General features: G+C 34.1%; 1 pseudogene; it reads left to right on the plus strand.

The window, feature by feature from the left end:
* The first annotated feature begins 13004 nt into the window (after nucleotides 1-13004).
* Nucleotides 13005-14740, plus strand: LOC143615328 (protein neprosin-like; annotated as a pseudogene).
* The last annotated feature ends 1253 nt before the right edge of the window (nucleotides 14741-15993 follow it).

Here is a 15993-nt window from a genome sequence, read left to right on the forward strand (position 1 = left end):
TTTCAACAATTCTCCAGCTCCAGCCATTAGTATTCTAAAGGGGAAAACACAAACATCATCACTCAAGGAACTATCTAGTACAAGGATAGTAAGGCTAACAGGTAATAACAGTGGCCAGTTGTGATTAGCTGATCACGTTACTTTCCGTGTCCTATACACTTCCTTTTATGAGTCTATTTGTGCTGGTTCTACTTAAGGTAGTTAGTCAATTCAAACAATCAATTATTCCTATCCGTACCATTCTCATATCTTTTCTTTCTCATTAACGTATATCATTTAATCATACCTTTCACCTTTACTGATCTTGCTTGAGTGACACATGGCATTCTTGAACTGGCATCTTCTTCTTTTCTTACTTAAATCCCATTCTCTGTTCGAGTCTAAGCATGTAGGATGCTTAAATCTCTCGAACTTTGCTCTGATACCAACTGGTAAGCCCCGTCACCGGTAACCCTACTTTCGTGTTGGATTACTCATAAACACAGTTCTAAATATCAGAGTTAATTAAAACTTTACGCGGAATATAAAACTTTCATAAAACATTACATATCAATTCATAATCAGTCTTAAAACATTCCTCTTGTCTTTCAAAATCAAAACATAACTTATAAAACATATCAGATTTTCAGATGCCAGCTTTAGTCTTCTGCCATGTGTCCTCCACTCAAGCAGCTGTCTCAACCTACTCACCTGCGTGCATACTAAAAGTCAGCTACGCTGAGTGAGTTCTAGTTAATCATACAATACCATACAATACCTTATTACATACATACGTACTTAACCTCATAACTTTCTTTCATACACACACAAGTACTCATGCCTTCATTCTTACTTACATACTTTCTTTCTTACTTACATACTTTCTTTACATTCATAATCATACGTTTTAAAGAGCCTTTCGCCCTATAACCTCACAGATATTATAAGGGTCTGGTCCCTAACATCACAGATATTATAGGGTCTGGTCCCTAACATCACAGATATTATTAGGGTCTGGTCCCTAACATCACAGATATTATTAGGGTCTGTCCCTAACATCACAGATATTATTAGGGTCTGGTCCCTAACATCACAGATATTATTAGGGTCTGGTCCCTAACATCACAGCTATTATAAGGGTCTGGTCCCCTAGCATCACAGATATTATTAGGGTCTGGTCCCTTGTTTTCGAATATTAGTAGGGTTCGATTCCCTCTTCGTTACCATACAACCATACATCATACCTCGAGTATTATTAGGGCTCGGTACCCTTTTCGTAACCATACAACCATACAACCGTCCATTTCCTTCTTTTATTAACTTTATTACGTTCATACACATAAACATACATATCATACTTGCCATATTTATAACGTTACAAACCTGACAGTACGTGCAATATCCGAAGATCGTTCACGAACCATCAAGCAATCATTCATACATATCACATATATCACATATGGCTTTATAACGTTACAACCTGACAGTACGTGCAATATCGAAGATCGTTCACGACCATCAAGCAATCATTCATACATATCACATATATCACATATGGCATACACTTATCACTTAGGATAAATGTATTAACAACACATCAAGTATGCATACAGCCCCGAAAACATAACAAGGAATGGGGCTAGAAACTCACCTGGATCCTGTTACGCTCGCCATTGATCGTAATTCCTTTCTTTAACTGGGCTCGGCTAACTGTATAATATTTACACATATCAATTAACTACTACTACTCGTTTTGTATTTCTATCTATATATGACCCACACGAACGGGGGTCCGGGGGCAGCGCCCCTGGCAGCGGGGTTCTAGGGGCGGCAGCCCCTAGCGGGGTCCAAGGGGCAGAGCCCCTGGCGTGGGTTAAGCTGCCAGGTCAGCTTGGAAAAATTTTATTTTCGATAACTGCCTTAACACATTTTCCATTAGGTTTTTAATTTATTTTCTAAGCGAACTTCACTTTAGGCGAAGTTAAACCTTAGGCGAACTTGGCTTCAGGCGAAGTTAAACCTTAGGCGAACTTGGCTTTTAGGCGAAGTTAAACCTCAGGCGAACTTGCTTTTAGGCGAAGTTAAACCTTAGGCGAAGTTACCATTTCAGCGAAGTTGCCATCAGGCGAACTTATCATCAGGCGAACTTGGCTTGCAGCGAAGTTCATCAGGCGAACTTAGCTTGCAGGCGAAGTTCATCGCTTGAAGGCGAAGTTGCCCAGATGAAGGCGAAGTTGTCGCGCTGTAGATCTGTTTGCCCATAACTCTTCGTTTCTTAGCCAAATAACTCGATTTTGGTACCCACAGGAATCGTATGATCGGCGCCTACAAATCCCAACCATCAAATCGGCCTAAATCGACGTTTTAGGGGTCCGATTTGGGCAGTTGTGTTTCGGGTCCGATTAACCGCTCAAATCCTAACCATTTTCAGTAATATTAGCTTTGCGGGATTAGTTCTTACCTTTCCAACTCAGATCTACCAGCAAAATCTCGGGTCTCGACTTCGGATCTCGGTCGGTTATGTGTGTGTTTTTGAGTGTGTAAAAGAGAAAGATGGAAATAAAATGATATCTTGGGCTTGGGATGGGTATTTATATCTCTCAAGCCCACGGACCCAAGGCCCATTCTCATTTAACCCATCTTACGTAATCTAAGCCCATGACCCGTTCCCTTACTCGACATTAAATAACTAAACGTGAAATCACTAAACATAACTTTCTTTTATTTAACATTATAAAATTTTAGGATGTTACAAAAGTGGGGGTAAACACTCCTTATATAGGTGCCGGTTGAAAACAAGTTTTTCGATTGCGTTTTGGTTTCTCGTTCCAACGAACCCGCTACTTCGAGTGACGTTGTATTTTCCAAATACATTTAGTCAAAAATACTTATTCTTATTCCGTTCTCGACTAATAAATTTGTCTCATTAACTTATTATTTCTGTTAATAAGTTATTGACGATTGTTACCTAATGTTGGTTTCGTGTTATTCCGAACTTAATAAACCTAGTGTTATTTTTCCCCAAAAACAACTCATCCACACTTATGGTGTCTATTTAACTTACTTTATCTAAATAATAAACTCAAATACGAAGATAATATCAACTTTTACAAGCTCATCGGTACTTGTGCTTTAACGATCGTGTCAAAACTACTAATTTGTATTTTCCCGCTTCGTTATAACTCCTAATTGAGCCACGTTTTCGCCTGCGTTCTCGGTTTCGATCTTCTAAAATATTCAAATGGATTCACTCCTGGACACTTCTCGAATGCCGGGTTGAATTATCACACGTTTAACAAAAAACGTTTTTCTCTCGTCATTTATCACGGAATTTCATTATTACGTCTCACTTCTCACATGTTTTATTATATATATTGCCTTCATTCTTATCTTAAAATATTATATTTAACTTATGGGTCTTAATCTTCACTTAATCCGGCCTAAACATGTCTTAATCTCGTTTATGGAATATAATAATACTTTTTATTCTGCCGGGTATCACATTATCCCCATCTTATTGGAATCTCGTCCTCGAGATTTGACTGAGCATAGACGCTATAACATTCTAATGCTTGGCTTCAACTGCTATCTTGTAAGTAACTTACCGTTATATACATTTTCAAATTCTTTATCGCACTAGGTGTACGTTTCTGATTTGAATAAAATCTTTAGTCGGTATTAACGAAAATATCTATTCTTGATCGAATGGTTATCTTCCCTGAGATGACAGCGTTAGCTAGTTATCATGGTATGGGGTTTTCTATCAATATCCTTAATTAACTCCAGATCATAAGTCAAGTAGTTGATTTATGAGTGCAACTTTGCTGTGCATAAGCACACACTCTACTTCATTATGTAAGGACACACACAAACTTTGATAAGTCTATCAAAGTAAACCATCATATCTTGGCTCTAGTTTAAGCACTGGTTCTTTGATGTTAATCTTTTCTCTGACATGAGGAGTAATTTATCTTGTCGATATCCACATCCATATTTACCATCCTTTAAAGTTATTCTTTTCCGAAATGATAATATCCAGTCATCAGAAGGACTACTATAGTTCTGTGCATTTCGCGTCTTGAAAAGAGATTAAAGCAAACACCTTTTCTTTATATTACTTCTCTTTAGGAAGAGTCATAAAGAATTTTGTCCTAAGATTATCTCTTAGAGTCTAAGGGATCTGTTACACTTTAAGCACAAACACTCATTCAGTATTAAATAAATGCTAAATGTCATTATATAAAGGACCTAAACGTTAAATATTTATGTACCATAAAAGGTTGGGAAATATTGTACACTGGAGTCAAATAGATTATGAAAACATTGATGTCACAATAGGTTCAAAGAATTTGTAGACGTAGCTACAATGATACTTAAGAATCTTAGAATATTCCGGTTGCAAACGTTGCACGGTATTCGAAGAATATGAAGTTGATGAATATACAAAGGATAACACCTTAACACTATCTTTGTTTGACAAGGAGTTGTTACTCCTTAACGTTTTTAAAGAATGCAATCAGAAACGATTAGGGTGGCACGTAAGTATTACACACAGTTCGACATCGTTATATATACAGTTTGGCGTTACTATATATAATTTGGTGAAACTGTGTTTAGTAAGATGAATCGTATATACAGATATACGTGATATTCGGATTTCATGGACTTGTGTGTGAAGTATTATCACAATTTTCTATAACGAAAGTACTTGGTATAACTTAATATGACTTCACTGTACAAGCATCCAACTAAGGTTTAAGGTTTAATTTCTAGTGCCAAAAGTATTATATAATACTTTTTAACATATGATTGGATGTGCTTAAATAACTTTCATTAATTATACGCTTTATGACAAAACTCACTAGTTTATATAAGCTAGTGCCCGAAAAACTCAAAATAGGATAACATGACAATTTATGTGTATAACACACACTTTCGATGAAATCTTTATAATCATTTAATATTTTCTATCTAAGCATAACCACACGAATTTTCATTAAAATGCTTAAATTTTCACAGTGACGATTCGTTAATACAAAATACTTTAATGTCTGGTTCTTCGATTATGTAACGTCCTAAGAAGTTGTAGTCGATAAATTTATTTCTGAGCATTATACCGATAACGCATTCGTGTCAGATTACTTAGCAATTCTCTAGCTAAGGAATAGTTCGACCTATCATAGAACGTTAATAAAATCACACTTGTTCTTGTGTTCGGCCAAAGTCTTATAAGACTATACTCATCTATAATTGCAAGTAAGCGTAAACGAATTAAGGTGTTGATCCGCTACTGTCAACAACAACCATCATTATTTGTTGAAGTGGCAACACTATGATGTTATATGAGGGAATGACAAAATTAGTGTATATACGCAATACAACTAAAAGGTAAATTCAATGGTGGTTAATAGGAACAAGGGTGGGGTCCCTTTACATTAGACCAACTTATTCATTGAAAGATACCAGATTGGAAGACTAAGAGATTCAAGTAAAGTAAAGACAAAGAGCACGAGACGAGGGGTGTTTGTACGGTATAAGCCCTAGTACGTGACATAGAGTAGAAGTGCTGCTCGTACAAGCTTAGGCATAACAACTGCGAATATCCGCATAAGGTAGGAGTTCTGCTCGTCAAATTATTTTCGCCTATGACCCATGGGCAGCATAGATTAAAGAGAAGAGAGATTAGAAGATTCGAAAGGAATTTTATGTTATGATTAAATGTGATTAGGATAAGTAAACTTCATTATTTTTGTTTATTAGTATAGTAAGATTATTACCGTAGTATACATCTATTATTATTTATTATTTAATTAACATTCAATCAATCAATCAATCATACCCAGTAAAGTCCCACCAATAGCATAGCTATAAGTAGGGTCTGGGGAGGGTGGGATGTAGGCACACCGTACCTCTATCCACATGGATAAAGAGGTGGTTTCCAGAGAGACCCTCAGCTCTAAAGTACATATGTATGAAACAATACAAAGGAGATCAGAGTTCAACAGTAATAATAATAATAATAATAATAATAATAATAATAATAATAATAGTAATAAAAATAATAATAACAATAATAATAATATTAATACTATTTATGTAGAGAAAATATTATTATGGTGTGTGACTAAAATAAGGTAAATAAAAGTCCTAAGGTATTCCTTTCTCCCTAAAAATCCTTAACTTTAATTCTACTTCTCCAAGCATTCCTATCCTCAACCATGTCCTCGGAGATGTTTAGATCTATCAAATCATGCTTAATCCTCTCATCCCAAGTCAATTTAGGTTTTCCTCTACCTCTTCTCCCCTCTATAGTAATGTTTTCTATGTATCTAACAAGATTCGTCGTTTGTCTTCTCTTCACATGTCCAAACCATCTCAATCTCCACTCTCTTATCTTGTCTGTTCGCCACCCCTAATCTCTCCCGAAACACGACGTTTCTTATTCGGTCTAACCTTGTGTGCCCATACATCCAACGTAGCATTCTCATTTCTGTCACCTCCAGCTTAATGGCCCAACAATCTGTTCCATATTAATTAACATTATATAGCATTAAACTCTAAAATATTTATTTAAGTAACAAGTCTATAGGAATTGAATCTGAACATCAAATCAAATTCATTTTTTAAATGAAAAGAATGTCAATTGGATGATTTAGAAGGAGAAACATGCAAAACCACACATAACACCACTTTATAATTGTATCCATTTTATTTCCTTCACAAAACACACAACTCCTAGAGTGTCCTTTCCTTTACTAATACCCACCGAAGCTATATAGTAAATGGGATTAAAGTGGAGGCTACTTTTGTCATTTGGAATATACTTATGTTGCTCCATAATTTGTGGTGGAATGGAGGACACGTCAACATCAAGAAGCAACCCTTTGAATAAGACTACGACAACCACAAAAACAACATATTCCATATATCATAAAGCGAAAAGTATTTTGGTAGTTCTAAACCTTTTGTACCAACTTTTTTTTTCAGGAAAATTGCATTGTTTTAATTCTCAATTCATTTCCAATCCAAATCCATTAATCAATATATTATACTAAAATCAATATATTATTTTCTTATTTTTAATTAAATAATACACTTCTATATTTAGTTATTATTTTCTCTTTTGTCTTACTCACAACCACTTTAAAAAATATTATAAAATAATACAGTATAAAAATTGAAATCCCAAATTTAACTTTCTCGATAACATTTTCTCTATTATATACTCACAATAACTCTCTACCACACTCTATAATTTACAAAACATCCTGACAATTTTAGGGTACAAGTTGCAAATGCTCTAATCCTATTATTTTTTCATAGGTCGGTTAATAATTATCATATCTCAGTTACTCTTGTTGGTCTCACCTTTATGCTATTTTTGTTTCATTGGACTCCTGTAAAAAAAGCCTTAACTCTGTTATGTGAAGCTTATCTTCAAATGATGCTCCAAACCACAAAAGGGTGCTTCAATTCATGTGTTTAAACTTTCAATTAACAAAAATTAAGCCGTTTGAAAGACCGTTTTAAGATAAGTTTTATATCAATACTTGTATCCTTCTTTCAATAAAAAACCCTAAAACATTGATTTGAAATGATTCCAATAAAAAAAATAAAATGAAAGATGAGACCGGTAACAGTAATTTTCTGAAATATGGTTATTATTGGTCAACCTCATAAAGGTGAGATTAATAAATCTAATTTTCCTTTTAACAGAGAATACTTGAAACTGCATTTGGTAAAAGTTAATGATTAGATGATCTATTTTAAAATTGAAATACCATATGTTTTATAGATTGTTAGTGTTTATATTATATGTATGTATTAGAAGTATTGAAAGTATAATATAATGTTATCTTAAAAGTGTTTGTTTTAGCATTATTTTGAAGAAAACTAAAATAAACGCAGCGTGTATACATATAGAGTGAAGATGGAGACGTAATTGATTGTGTTGACATCTACAAGCAATCATGTTTTGACCATCCGGCTCTAAAGACTCATAAAATCCAGGTTTGTATACTTACGAATTCTCTATAACGAATTTTTTTTATTCGCTCATTAAAAGTTACAAAACGAAACCAAAAATAGTTAACGTATAAGTAAATAGATAAGAAGAAGATAACATAAATAATCTAAAAAGACGTCATGAATAATTATAATGGACATATATAATGTACTATAATTCTTCTATTCATAATTCTACGTCAGTTACAACTAGTAAAACTATATAAATGTGTGTAATGTATGATTGATATGAATAAAATGTCTTTTCATCTCTATTCTCTATAGTTAAAAAAAACTAGTTCCTAAAAATAGTTATGCCTTAGACTATTCTCCCGACGGTGTTTCGTGCCCTCCGCGCCCCTAGGCCGCCCTCCACCGCGCCCATAGCATGGAGTCTTACGATCAAAGGTAGTTTATGTGATAAACACCACCAATCTAAATTTCACAATGACTAAGGGTATGTTTGGTTGGAGGTAATGAAATGAAAATGGGTGGAATGGGAAAATGAATGGAATGGAGAAGGGAATGAAATGAATTATTACCATTCATTTGTCTTGTTTTGTTAACCTATAAGAGTGAAATAAATTATTAATTTATGTTGTTTGGTATCCAAAAAAAATGTAGAAATGAAAAAGAAATAATAAAAACACTCTGATCTCATAATAATTTTCTTTTACCAAAATAAAAAAACTGCAATGACGACGATGGTGGTAGCTCCGGCGACAAAAATGGTAGTGGTGATAGTGGTGGCGGTCAGGCGACAGGGATGGTGGTTGTGGTGGGGAGGGGGTGGTCAACTGGTGGTAGCATTGGTAGCGATGGAGATCGATGGTAGGTTAGGTGGTGGTGGTTAGGCAGCGACAGTGATGGTGGGAATGATGGTCAGGCGACGGTAGTGACAATGGTTGCGGTGGTTATGATGGCGACGGCGGTGGCAGTGGTAACGCTAGTAAGGTGGTGGTGGTGGTAGTGGTGGTGTTTTTTGTTGTTAGGTTGTGGTGTTGTTGAAAAAGTAGGGTGAATGAGGAATGTAATGAAAAAAAAGAGAAGGGGGTTGAGAAGGAATGACTTTGATGGAATGAGATACCAAATGTAATGGTTGATTCCATTTTATTAAGCAACCAAACACCACTTTTTTTTCGTTCCCAAACAATGAATTGTTTTATCCCCATGTTATTCTTGTATACCAAGCGTTATCTAATTGTTGAAAGTATTAAATGTCTAAGAGCATGCGGCGTAATCTATTGCAATTCATGTAATAAGCTAAAGATCACCAAATATTATGAGATTATGGTTTTATGATCAATAATCAAGAACGAATTGATAATAGAAACACAAACGAACACACGATATTTAGGTAAACCTCTCGTATAATTATAATCAAGAAACTTGCACAAAACCCGAATACAATAATCTCTCTCACAATACAATCAGCGACGACTTCTGTCGCTAATTCAGACAACCTATCAACACTTTTAGCGACAGACTCTGATACTCTGGTCGCTAATTCCAACAACTCAACAACAAGTTTAGCAACACCAACAGCAACTGGTTTGGCGACAACAACACTTAATGAACCAGAATTTAACTTATTCCAAACACATTGGTTAAGTTCAATGATTATGTCATATGTTCGGGAGTGGAGGACATTGAACTTCTTTTCTTAGAAGAAGGTGAACTGAGGAATTTTGATGAAGCAAAATCCAAACCGGAGTGGATAAAGGCAATGCAAACGGAACTATAATCCATTAAATGAAATGACACATGGAAGTTGACTGAGTTACCAAGAGGGGCTAAAGCCATAAGATTGAAGTGGGTTTTGAAGATGAAAAAGAAATGTAGATGATTTAATTAATAAATATAAAGCAAGACTCGTGGCAAAGGGTTATGTGCAACAACCCGAAGTCGATTTTGATTAGATCTTTGCTTCGGTGACGAGACTTGAAACCACACGTATGGTCATTGCCATTGCCATTGTATCTACTGAAGGATGACAATTACATCATGTTGATGTAAAGTTAGCATTGTTAGCGGTCGAGCACATTAGTTGCAAGGTACAATGAGCTGACATTCTTACGAAAGCACTTGCCTGAATGAAGTTTGATGAGATGAGAAGATTGCTCAGCGTTGAAGATCTCTTAATTTCGAGTAGGAAATTAGGGGCTGATTGTTGGTAATTACCATACTATTAGGCCCGTCACATATAGGTGACCGGGTTGGACCTATTGGCCTATGGAAATCCATTAATGTTGTAAGGGGTTTATGGGGTTAAAATTAGGTTTTATATTTGGTTATTACTTGTTGGCCAAGTTTCAAGTTTTGTGCTAGTTTTTTTATTATTATAATACGAGAGGATTACCTAGATATCGTGTGTTTGTTTGTAGAGGACATTGAACTTCTTTTGTTAGAAGAAGGTGAACCGTGGAATTTTGGTGAAGCAAAATCCAAACCGGAGTAAATAAAAATGCAAACCACATAAACTCATTACAATATTAATGAATTATCATAGGCCCAATAAATCAACCCGATCACATCCACATTACGGGCCTAATAATATAGAAATTACCAACAAATAATGGGTCAGCTAAATAGTATGAGGACTCAAGCTTTAAAAGGTGGCAGAAGATATCATGATCGAAAACTGTCATCACAAAAAGCACCAAAGTCCACCAGTGGCATACCTACTCTTGGATAAGTGGACGGTTGCCCTCCTTAGTTATTATATACTCGTAAAATCTCGATCACACCCCCATAAACTTTTACGCCCCACCCTCACCTCCCAAATGAACTTTCAAAATTTGACCCATATTACATTTAGGCAAAATTACAAAGATCGGCCTTTATGGTTTTATCAAATTTTATCGCTTATCCTTTATCTTTAAAATTGATATGATTTGTACATTATATTTTTAAATATTACATCGTTTGTCCTTTGTTCCTAACCTGGTTAGTTTTTTTCGTTAAGTTAGGTCATGTGACTTGTACATGAGGGCAAATTAGTCAATTTCCTTATTTAGTTAAAAATCATTCCAATATAAAAACTAAAAAGAAATATATATACTTTTGAAAAGAAAAAAGAATTACGTATGCTCTCTCTCTCTCTACACCACCACCACGCCATTGCTGCAGCCTCTTCGCTATTGTCACTTTAATTTAAACAAAGCCTAACTCAAATATCTTTATTAATAAGCGTACGAACAAATCAACAACACAATTTATGAAATCAATCAGAGAAAGGGGAATAAACCATGATTTCACGAATTGCAGTGGGGGAAACTAGGGCTGAGCACGGTTCGGTTGTTAGGGGAAACCCAAATCGAAACCGAAGTAATCGGTTATTTGAATATACAAACCGTTCGATTTTCGTTTTCCGGTTATTTTCGGTTTCAGTTCGGCTATTTTCGTTTTTTTTTCAATTCTGTGTAAACATTGCAAAAAAAAATAAATAAATGAAAATGCATATTTTAAGATTGTATAAGAACGTATTAGAGTACCACATATATATTTAATTCAAAAAAAAAAAAAAACTAAACACGTTTTACGTGGACCTATAGAATACAAAGTTACTAAATAGGGTTTAACATTCAATAAAGTTCTTAATTAAAAAACATTATAATTTTAGTCTCAATCTTCATTCATCATCTTATCTATGTTCAAAGTTTAGTCCATTACCCATCACCTTGATAATATTTATCACCATCAATCATTTCGGTTCGGTTATTTTCGTTTTTTTTAAATGGATAACCGAATTGAAACTGAAAATTCGATTTCTCAAAAAAAAAAAAAAACAAAAAACAAAAAATTAACCGTCGGGTAATGCTTCGGTTTGTTTTTTTTCAGTGCGGTTGTTTTTGGTTAATTAGGTTTTGGTTCGCTTAATTCGGTTTTCTGCTCACCCCTAGGGGAAACGCCATCACTGTCTTGGGATTGCTTTGACTTTTTTAATCACGACACATTTTCTCTTATTGGACTTGATCTTAGCTAAGAACACGAGACATAATATATACATAAGTCCTTTTTTTTTGAAAAGTATATATATTTCTTTTTAGTTTATTGTTAAAATAATTGTTTAGTAAATAGATATATTGACTAACTTGCTCTCATGTGCAAGTCACATGACCTAACTTAATTAACGACAAAAACTAATTAGGTTAGGGTCAAAGAACAAACGGTGTAACATGTAGAAACGTAAAGTACAAATCATATCAATTTTAAAAATAAAGGATAAGCGATGAAATTTGATACAAACTTAAAGGACAATCTCTGTAATTCTGTCTTAACTTTATATAAAACGTAGAATTAAGTTAAGTCCATTAGCCCAATATTTTTATGTATTATTCTTTAAGCCGATATTGTAGTAACTAGGCCCAATTTTGTTATACCTAATGATTTATTATGCCCAATGTTAATTTTGAACACAATAAAAATTAACAAAGAAAAAATTAAGCGAGCAGCAAAACCCTTGATCAATTGCAATCGACACTTCACCAGACCGCACAAAAGTCAAGTCGACCCTCTGCCCTTCGCGCTCTCCCCTACAAGTAGCGACCGTCGACCGGCTCTAAGTATTTGGCCACAATTTTAATTTTTTAAAATAAGTGGTTGACTATTGTTATATACGAAGATGATGAGAATAACATTTTCATCAAATTCATTCATGCCCTCTGCTCTCCCTATCGTCATGCTCATATATTGAGTGAACCAATCGATTAGACACGAATTGGGTCGTTTCGCTTTGTTCGCCTCTTGAACTGGGCTGATTGGGTCCATAACACGTGCTTCTCTAGAAGACAATTGTTGATGTGTTTCGGTGTGTACGTCTAGAGAATGAATTAAGTACTAGCTAGGTAGGCATCTTAATTTATCATACATGTCATAAATGCATATATATATGTTACATTATGTATACACGTACAATTACTAGTGAAAAGCCATAATCCACCACAATCCTTTATGACTTAAAAGTTTAGTATCATCTAAATAAATAATGCATGTGTGGACATTAATATAGCAGTGAGACTATGGCGAAATTAGAAAACATTCAAGGTACAAAAAAGAAAGACACTCCAATAACGATAACATCACAGTTATGGCAAAGAAGTGGAAGTTGTCCTAAAGGAACAATCCCTATACGACGAATTCACAAGAAGTTTATGAATGAAGATGGTCATGCCTATGGGAGAAAGAAACCTAGTGAACCAAGGTATCAGGGTAAAACACTGGAGAACACCACAAACTCCCTGGTGAATCACTCGGTTGGTAACACACTTTAACTCAATTCCATTGGTTATCATTAGTTTTTATTTAATAGGCTTATTATTTCTGTTTTGTTTTGTCAAATTCTTTTTTGCATTAGTGTTATAATTATAGTTCTTAATTATTCCTCAACTAAATCCCTATATCACTAAATACTGATTTTTATCCATTACTTTACCAATCTAACAAATTATGAGTTTTCTACAAACGATACCCCAGGACATTATTTATCCCTAGTGTCCAATGACTTTAATTAATTTACACCCCAAATAATGTCAAATCCATAAACATATAATATATTAGTGAGACATACATAATACATATGGGAAAAAAAATTGATTGGTTGATAGTGATTCTCAGTGTTTTTACACGAAGGAGTTCTTTTTTGGTCTTTATCACACATATATATATATATATATACGCGCGCGCGCAGTATGTTTTATTAAATATGTTTTAGTGATATAATGAAGTCAAAATTTGGTGCCCTTACCTAGAATCTTAGATACCAAACAAAAGTGTTAGGGTGCATGAAGAAGGACCAGATTAATTAATATATATATCAACATTAATTTGTTACAGGAGATATGTGTTTTGATAAAATTTCTTTTATATATTTGTTATTTTGGTGATGATGTGTACGTAGGTGTCTGAGGTAATAACAGAGGGATACAGTTACTCAGGGGCTCAAGTCGACATGAAAGTATGGACTCCTTACGTTGAGAAGGAAGACGAGTATAGCACCTCTCGTGTTGTCGTTAAGAATGGTGGTGCTTATGATTTTGAACTTGTTGAAACCGGATGGGCGGTAAGTCTTTCTTTCATATATAATTGGACTTCCGAAGTATATATATATAGCTTGATTGGTGTTTTCGTAAATTACCTATTTTAACCATTTATTGGACGGTAACTAAATGCCTTCTTACTCTCATCCATTCAGATTTTCCTTTAAACCTAGCTAGCTATAAGATAGAAAAGTTGTTTGAATTATGTGCAGGCTGATGGTTCAAGAACAACAGGATGCTTTGACCTCACCTGTCCCTGATTCGTTCAAGTGAACAACAAGATAGCCCTTGGTGCAGCCATATATCTGGTAACTAAGCCCTACGGTTTACCATACGTAATCACGGTTCACATTTACAAGGACCCGGAGACAAACAACTGGTGGGTTCGATATGGCAACTATATCGACATAGGGTACTGGCCGAGTGAGCTCTTTGAGTTGTTAAAGTTCCAAGGGGTCGAGGTCAAGTGGGTTGGCGAGGTCTATAGCACCAGGGTCAAGACACACCCCCACACGGCCACGGCTATGGGCAATGGTGAAACACCCCCGGCAATCTTTGACAATTGTGGGACCATGTCGCGCATGCGGGTTGAACAAAACCATGGGCCTTTGATGATGCCCGAATGGACTGATGTTAATGCAGACAAGTATTGTTGCTACGATATTGCTGATCCTGTGTTTTTTTATGGTGGTCCGGGTAGAAGTCCATGGTGCCCATAAGATTTACTAGTGGATTCATTGAGTTTTGTTCGTGTAACGTTCCTCTAGTTTTGATTTGGAGTGTGATTTAATGAACCAACGGTTTGACTTTATTCATTAACTCATATTTTAACTCATATTTTAGTAATTTTGGATGAGACTAATTAATTAAATTTGTGGATATTGTTACCACTAATCTCTTTCAAGACTAATGTTTGTTAACCAGAAGTTTATATTTATTTGTTCTTAAGATAAGTAGATTGTACATTGACTTCACCAAGTTACCGTCCCCTTGGGATTAATGTTTGGTTATCTGTTAAGCAACCTAAGACATATATATATATATATATACTAGTTTTTATCCCCCATATTACGGGCTGTTTTACATTACTCGTTTTTAATATTTATATACTTTTTTGGGTTTAATTTTATTTATTGTAATGAAATTTATAATATACTTATAGTTTAATGATAAAAAGGTTTCACAAATAATTAAGATGTTATAACCCGATTTAAAAGTTATCTAGGTTTGGTAAGACCCAAGACTTGCTTATTTTTTACTATAAAATTGTTTCTTAATTATAAATAATATTTAAAAAAAACCATATAATAATTTTTAGTATATCTTATTTTATAGGATTTTCACATCAATAATTTGGTGAGAATAAATTTTAATTTAATGAGATGTTATAACCCGTTTAAGAAAATTCTGGGTTTGGTAAGACCCATACCCGTGAATTCGGGTCAAATGCATGAGAAGTATCCATTTAAAAATCAAGCAAATCTGATGATTCCACAAAAAGGGGGAGCGACCACATCGCGACACGTAAGATTTTTATGTTTTCGTTTATATATATTATATATATATATATATGATACTCATCCTATATATATATATATATATGTGTATCATTACAGAACTGTTAAATTATTTAAGAACTTGAAAGAACTCTTGAAAACTAACGTTTTTTATAATATTTTTTGTATGTTAATGTTAGTTGAGTGTAGCTTTATCATTTTTTATATCTATATTTACGATTACAATTTTGAAAATTAGTTTTTATATATATCTTTGTTTTGTTTTACACCTATGTAAATTTGTTAGTACATAAATTTTACACATATGTAAACTTGTTATTTATATATGTAATCAAAAATTTTTATATAAAATATGATAAAACTACTCTTAAATAATGTTAATATATAAAAAAAATAATGTTAATATATAAAAAAAATTAAAAAATCGTTTGATTGTTAAGAGTTCCTATGAGTTC

This window comes from Bidens hawaiensis, unplaced genomic scaffold (genome assembly GCF_021521415.1).
Source record: "Bidens hawaiensis isolate Kalapana, Puna unplaced genomic scaffold, B.hawaiensis_p1.1 tig00042465_1, whole genome shotgun sequence".
Lineage (NCBI taxonomy): Eukaryota > Viridiplantae > Streptophyta > Magnoliopsida > Asterales > Asteraceae > Bidens > Bidens hawaiensis.